The sequence below is a fragment of the Boleophthalmus pectinirostris genome, unplaced genomic scaffold, assembly GCF_026225935.1.
Source record: "Boleophthalmus pectinirostris isolate CB_2022bp ecotype Guang Dong unplaced genomic scaffold, ASM2622593v1 HiC_scaffold_11, whole genome shotgun sequence".
In the NCBI taxonomy this organism is placed as follows: Eukaryota; Metazoa; Chordata; class Actinopteri; order Gobiiformes; family Gobiidae; genus Boleophthalmus; species Boleophthalmus pectinirostris.
The window spans coordinates 21,598,987-21,606,486 of record NW_026570994.1 but is presented as its reverse complement, the minus strand read 5'-3'; the positions used below and the strand labels follow the sequence as shown (position 1 = coordinate 21,606,486).

Here is a 7,500-nt window from a genome sequence, read left to right as displayed (position 1 = left end):
TCTCAAGGTTTGATTTGGACAAATATTTCAAAAATTTCCTTTTATTTAGAAAAAATATATGATTTAAAATTCCATTCACGTTTATTGAGCAACACACAAAATTATAATTGATTATTTTTATATTTATTCATTTATTTCTGTAGCCGGTAAAAAACTGCACCGTCATCCTCACCGCTCAGTCTCAGTTTCAGCCCCAAAACAAAAGCGTGCTGAGTCACGTTTCACTCAACTATACAAAACGCTGTGGATTATAACATATATGAATAATACCGCATTTATTTAATCATTTTAGCACAAGATTTAAGATTTTAGGGCAAAAAGGCGTTCAGATAAAGCTAAAAACATGAAACAAACGTGAGATGTTACGATAAGAATCACTGCGCAACACGTGAAGACAACAATATACATGTTATAATTTATTCTATTTTATTTTTTTTTATAATAAAGAGACATTTTGTGAAATAAATTAGCTATGTTACGTCAAGAAAATCCGTAATTACCTCGTAAGGATCGTCCAGGCAGCAACTTGTCAAAAACAGACGCAAGTTGAATGGAGACGCTAGCTTTTCTGCACTAATTCTGAGCTTTAGCGCTTTTAAATCGCGATCAAAACGCTAATAAATGAAAAATAATAAGTAGACAGAGTTGGCGTGAATATCCGGAGCCGTGCCAGTCATGGTCCCCGCCTACACTGCGCACTTTTGTGTCTTTAGGCGCTTCGTCCTTGCACAAACGTGTTCGACAACAACGATCCGCGGCTCTGTGATCGACTCTACGTCCTGTGCGTCAGACCCGGGTTCGACTGCGGCGCCTGGACCGAAATAAAAAATAAAACAAAAATGTAAAAATATTTATTTTTAAAGTTTATAATTCCTACACGTAATAATAATAATGATAATAATAATAATAATAATAATAATAATAATAATTTGGCATTTTTAAAGAAGGCTATCACTCCTTTGATATATGTAATGAAAATAAAATACATAAGTGTTTTTTGTTGTTGTTTTTTTTAAAGGACAACAGAATATAATTTTAAAAAAACAAACAAACAAAAAAAAAAACAAGTCAACATTTAACAAATTACAATAATCAGCATAAAACATAAAGCAACACCCACAACAAATACAGAACAACAAAAAAATCCCCCATTTCCCCCTGACCAGACACACCGGCACAAATTAAATAAATAAATAAAATAAAAGTAATTTGGTAGTGAAACCTAAAAACACCGCTTGGCCCCCTTACAATTGTTTTTCTCTGTCTTTCTTCCTCTTTTTTTTTTTCCTCTCCCATTTTTAAATAAACATTTTTAGTCCCTGTACTTAAACTAATATTATTTTCATCATCATCATTTCCTTTCATCATTTTTTTGTTATTTATTACAAACTAAAATCATAATTTTAAAGGCATTTCTTTTTTTTTTTTCTTCCCCATTTTTAAATATATTTTTAGTCATTATACTAAAACTAATACATAATAATAATAAATGTAAGTGTTTAATTGTTTTAAATCTTCGTGGAATTAATTTTTAAAAACTGCTATACCACGTGCGGCCACTAGATGGTGCAATTTACCAAGATATACGCCGGCTGCACGTTGAAACAAAAAAGATTTGATGATTGCACTTCTATTGTCTCCACACCCTCATCTGTCTCTAAAACATTTCAGGATCTGTCATCATGAAATAAAAGTCATATTTTATTTATTTACATAATCACTGATGCTGCATGAAGCCTCCCACAGAACAGAACAGTATTTTGAAATTTGATAAAAGACTCTGAAGAGGAAAAGTCAGTACGGCATTACACATATTTATTTTTGCTTTGTTTTAACTGAGTTTCGCCTTTAATGCCATACTGTGGAACATTTTAGGTAACACAATAACATCTCCATGAAGCGAAGAAAGTGGCAAAATGTTTTCCAAACCACACGCTTTTACTGACAGAGGATTGTCCATTTAAAAGACTTTGTAATAAATGATTGGATCTCGATTTTATTCAGATGTCGTTGTGTTATAGTTTATTTACTAGAGATGTAACAATAACTGAAATATTGGGATATCGTATCGTCAAAGTTCTCACAATAATATCGTGGACTAGTTTAGTCCTAGTTTAGACCTGGTTTAGTCCTAGTTTTAGCCCTAGTTTAGTCCAAGTTTAATCCTGGTTTAGTCCTGGTTTAGACCTGTTTTAGTCCTGGTTTTAGTCCTGGTTTAGTCCTGGTTTAGTCCTGGTTTTAGTCCTAGTTTAGTCCTGAGTTAGTCCTGGTTTTAATCCTGGTTTAGTCCTGGTTTAGTCCTGCTTTAGTCCTGCTTTTAGACCTGGTTTAGTCCTGGTTAAGACCTGGTTTAATCCTGGTTTTAGCCCAGGGATGGGCAAACTACGGCCCGGGGGCCATATGCGGCCCTTTAAACCTTTTAATCCGGCCCGCCGAACTTGAACAAATAATAATAAACCTTGTTAATGTTTTATTTTTCCTGCATTTCCGGCGTTTCCCAGTAGACGGCGCACTATATATACATTGAGGTGCGGGGGCTTCTGTTGGCCGCAATGCTTTATGGGAAAGTACTGACAGGAGTCATTTTCAGGCGGCGTATTCGGACCATGAATGAGGTACAAGTGTTCAAGACATAAGACTGCACTAATTCAGATCAAAGGATGTACAAAATTAAATTTCAGAAATGCACAATTCATCTTGAGAAACACGACATACGGAGCAAAGTTCAGTAACTTCTCTGTGTGAAGGTGTTTCATGTATATTTTAATACTTCCTGATATGTGAGTCAGTCAGAACCTCTGTGAGATTTGCTAATGCAGAAGTCGTAGAGCCAGTGCCAGGCTCCCCAGGTTCCAAAATGGCCGCCCATTCAAATTGATGTGCAGAGCTCAATGGCGCATGATTACAGATTAGCCTAGCATGGCTAGGTACTTCCGGTGGCTGCGGGCCGACCGAGCATGCGCAGTAGTGCTCTTTTCTCCCACAGGCACACGCGAATGCACGCGACCACACGCACGGAGCGCGGGCTCGTGTATCACGTGATCGTTTTGACCAATCAGAGCGAGAGGAGCTAGAGCGTAGCCGGAGCTAACGAATATAAAGCGTTTTTTTAAGACAACTGAAGGATTTTGAGCGAGAAAAAGTTTATGATCTAAAAATAGGTAAAAATCGCCAACAAATCCGATATGTTTGAAAGCTGTAGATGATGTCAGACGAACACGAGCAGTTTGTGATCACATTGCCTCTATGAGAAAAATCTTGTTTCGGCCCATGGGATTTTTTCTGCTGAAGTTCCAGCGAGTCACTACGTCAACTGGAGGCAGATACAAGCAGCAATACTGTATCCAGTTATTTAGTGCCCGGTGACCTTATGCAGCCGTTCAAACTGACCCACAGAACTTGACCAAATTATAATAAATAAACCTTACTGCTGTTTTATCTTTCTTGCATTTCCGGCGTTTCCCGGTAGATGGCGCATTGAGGTGCGGCGTCTTCTGTTGGCCGCAATGCTTTATGGGAAAGTATTGACAGGAGTCATTTCGGGCGGTGTATTCGGACCATGAATGAGGTAGAAGTGTTCAAGACACAAGGCTGCACTGTTTCCACTTCTATGTAAAAAGCTGTGTAAAACGAAGTCATAAAACCCATATTCACTGTAATAGAAATAGAAAAAGTCTGTATAATGTCTATGCGCTCAGTCTTAGTGCTCGGGACACATGTTTGCCTTTGTTGTGCAGTGGGGCAGACATCATTTCACTTTTTGTGAGTTCTGGAACTTACATGTCTGAAAGTTGCAGCGCGTCCTACATGAGGGTAAATACGAGTGCAATGGAGCCGGGCTCTGAACACGTCATGTTCCGTCTTCTGTCCGGCCCGTCAGTCAAATTTTAGAACCCTATGTGGCCCCCGAGCCAAAAAGTTTGCCCACCCCTGTTTTAGCCCTATTTTAGTCCTAGTTTAATCCTGGTTTAGTCCTGGTTTTAGTCCTAGTTTAGACCTGGTTTAGACCTGTTTTTAGTCCTAGTTTAGTCCTGGTTTTAGTCCTGGTTTAGTCCTAGTTTAGTCCTGGTTTCGGTCCTGGTTTTAGTCCTAGTTTAGACCTGCTTTAGTCCTGCTTTTAGACCTGGTTTAATCCTAGTTTAGTCCTGGTTTTAGTCCTGGTTTTAGCCCTAGTTTAGTCCTAGTTTAGTCCTGGATTAGTCCTGCTTTAGTCCTGGTTTTAGACCTGGTTTAGACCTAGTTTAGTCCTGCTTTTAGACCTGGTTTAGTCCTGGTTTAGTTTAGTCCTTTTTTTTTTTTTTTTGTTCTTTCTTCCATCAAAATGTCAGTCGGCGTTTGTGCTCTGAAGACGAGCCGTCGGTGAAGTGCTCCCAGTGGGTTTAACAAAAGCCTTCACGGGGGGAAAATCACTTTGGTGGCGGCGAAAACGAGAATAAAAGGGGGGAGTTGATTTTTTTTTTTTTTTTTTTTAGCCGAGCTGGTGATGTCTTGAGCTCAGACAATTGAAATCCTTTGGGGAACGGCGCGGCGGTCTTATCATTTAGCGCTTCGACAATGCACATAAAGGCAAGAATAATCTCTGTCATCTCCTCTTAGCGAATTGGACTTTTTCCCGCCACCGACGTTCTTTTGCGGCGACCTCCTTTTCGCACAAAAAACACATCATTTCTGTGGCTTTTTTTCTAAGCCAGTTTCCTCCGGATCTAGGCCCGTGTATTGCCCAGATCTTTGTAGAGGATTTTGGCCGCGCGCTTCAATCTAATCCAGCGATTTAGTGAGAAAATAGACGAGTTACAGACGTTCGGTCGTATTAGCGGCGAGAAGAATCAATAGCCGCTTTAAGATTTCTGTTCTGTGAGACGTTGGTGAGATTGGGGGTTTTCGATTCGTGGCGTCGCCGCCGGTGACGCGGACAATTCAACTCTGATCTTATTACACCGAGCGATAAATACACGAGCGAGAAATAAAAGGAAAACATGACCAGGATTTAAACCAGATACAAAAGAGAAGATTAAAAAGAATCGACCCGAAAATCGAAAAAACTGACTCAGAAATGTAAAAAATAAAAATCTGATATGATATAAAACTGTTGCTACTGCATCTTCAGTTACTACTATTACTTTTACTACTAGTACTACTACTATGTAAATACTACGAGTACTCTTCCAGCTACTACTACTACTACTACTACTACTACTACTACTACTACTAAATACTACTAGTACTATTCTAGCTACTACTACTACTACTACTACTATTGCTACTACTTCTACTACTACTAAAAACTACTAGTACTATTCCAGCTACTACTGCAACTACTACATCAATTACTACTACTACTAGTAGTACTAGTTCTACTACTAGTACTACTATTACAAGTACTACTACTACAAGTGCTACTACTACAACTACTACTACTACTACTACTACTACTACTACTACTACTACTACTACTACTACTACTACTACTACTACTACTACTACTACTACTACTACTACTACTACTACTACTACTACTACTACTACTACTACTACTACTACTACTATTACTACTACTACTACTACTACTACTAAACTACTACTACTACTACTACTTACTACTAGAACTACTACTACTACTACTACTACTACTACTACTACTACTACTACTACTACTACTACTACTACTACTACTACTACTACTACTACTACTACTACTACTACTACTACTACTACTACTACTACTACTACTACTACTACTACTACTACTACTACTACTACTACTACTACTACACTACTACTACTACTACTACTACTACTACTACTACTACTACTACTACTACTACTACTACTACTACTACTACTACTACTACTACTACTACTACTACTACTACTACTACTACTACTACTACTACTACTACTACTACTACTACTACTACTACTACTACTACTACTACTACTACTATTACAACATTAAATGTAATTATTGAAGTGCAGTAAAAAACTAAAGGATCACAGTTTTACTGCAGCTAAATATTTATTATTAACAGTTTTTTTTTTGTCGTATTTATTATTCAAATCCCCAATTCTATTAAATCACACAGTAGTATTTTTTTTTAACTCTTCTTTTCTTTGTTGTTCTTTAAAAACCACCGCAGCTTCAAACTTGAACTGTGAAATCTGGATCTGAGCCTCACCTTTTCACCCGCTGGGAAAATCGTTACTGACTCTAACTCTAACCCTCTTGAACAGCACAAAACCTCCTCCTTCTCTTCTTCTTCCTCTTCTTCTTCATCGTCGCTGCTGCTGGACCTGGAAGAGCAAGGACAGAGGAGCTAGGAGGCGAACAAGGAGCTAGGAGACACGTGAGGAGGGAAGTAGAGCTGCCAGATTAATCGCAATCGAATCGAAATTATCGCAATTAAAAAGCAAAATACAAAATACAAAATGTCATGAAGAGTAAAATGACTAGAACATGATACAAGAAATAAAAAAAGTCTAATGCGTGAATTAAAGCCACAATCAGGAACTTTTTTTTTTTAAAGGTACTATATTGCTCAAAATACTCTAGACCAGAGGTTTTCAAATTGGGTGAACTGGGTGGTTTTACTTCTGAGTTTAGTCCTGGTTTAGACTTGGTTTAGACCTGATTTTAGACCTGGTTTAAATCTGATTTTAGTCCTGATTGTAGTCCTGGTTTAGACCTTTTTTTAGTTCTGAGTTTAGACCTGGTTTAGACCTGGTTTAGACCTGGTTTAGACCTGAGTTTAGACCTGGTTTACACCTGGTTTAGTCCTGGTTTAGACCTGGTTTAGACCTGAGTTTAGACCTGGTTTAGACCTGGTTTAGACCTGGTTTAGACCTGGTTTAGACCTGGTTTTAGACCTGGTTTTAGACCTGGTTTTAGACCTGGTTTAGACCTGGTTTAGACTGGTTTAGACCTGGTTTTAGTCCTGAGTTTAGACCTGGTTTTAGTCCTGAGTTTAGACCTGGTTTTAGTCCTGAGTTTAGACCTGGTTTTAGTCCTGAGTTTAGACCTGGTTTTAGTCCTGAGTTTAGACCTGGTTTTAGTCCTGAGTTTAGACCTGGTTTTAGTCCTGAGTTTAGACCTGGTTTTGTTTAGACCTGGTTTTAGTCCTGAGTTTAGACATGATTTTTGTCCTGGTTTAGACCTGATTTTTGTTCTGGTTTGGACCAGATTTAGACCTGGTTTAGACCCGAATTTAGTCCTGATTGTAGTCCTGGTTTAGACCTGGTTTTAGTTTTGAGTTTAGACCTGGTTTAGACCTGATTATAGTCCTGATTTTAGTTCTGGTGTAGACCTGGTTGAGACCTGGTTTAGACCTGGTTTTAGTCCCAAGTTTAAACCTGGTTTAGACCTGATTTTAGTCCTGATTTAGACCTGGTTTTAGTCCTGATTTAGACCTGGTTTTAGTCCTGGTTTAGTCTGGGTTTAGAGCTTTAAGTCGTGTTCTAGTGTTACTTCCTCAAAAACAGACCTGGAGTTTTGTTTGAGTTTTC

General features: G+C 38.2%; 1 protein-coding gene across 1 annotated transcript in view; it reads right to left on the bottom strand.

The window, feature by feature from the left end:
• The window catches only part of abcb6a (ATP-binding cassette, sub-family B (MDR/TAP), member 6a), a 27,591-nt gene extending 26,832 nt beyond the window's left edge, over window positions 1–759 (bottom strand). The window contains exon 1 of the mRNA XM_055166164.1: window positions 501–759. The gene's annotated coding sequence lies outside the window, so the exon portion shown is untranslated. The remainder of the gene's footprint in view (window positions 1–500) is intronic.
• Between the last annotated feature and the right edge of the window lie 6,741 nt (window positions 760–7,500).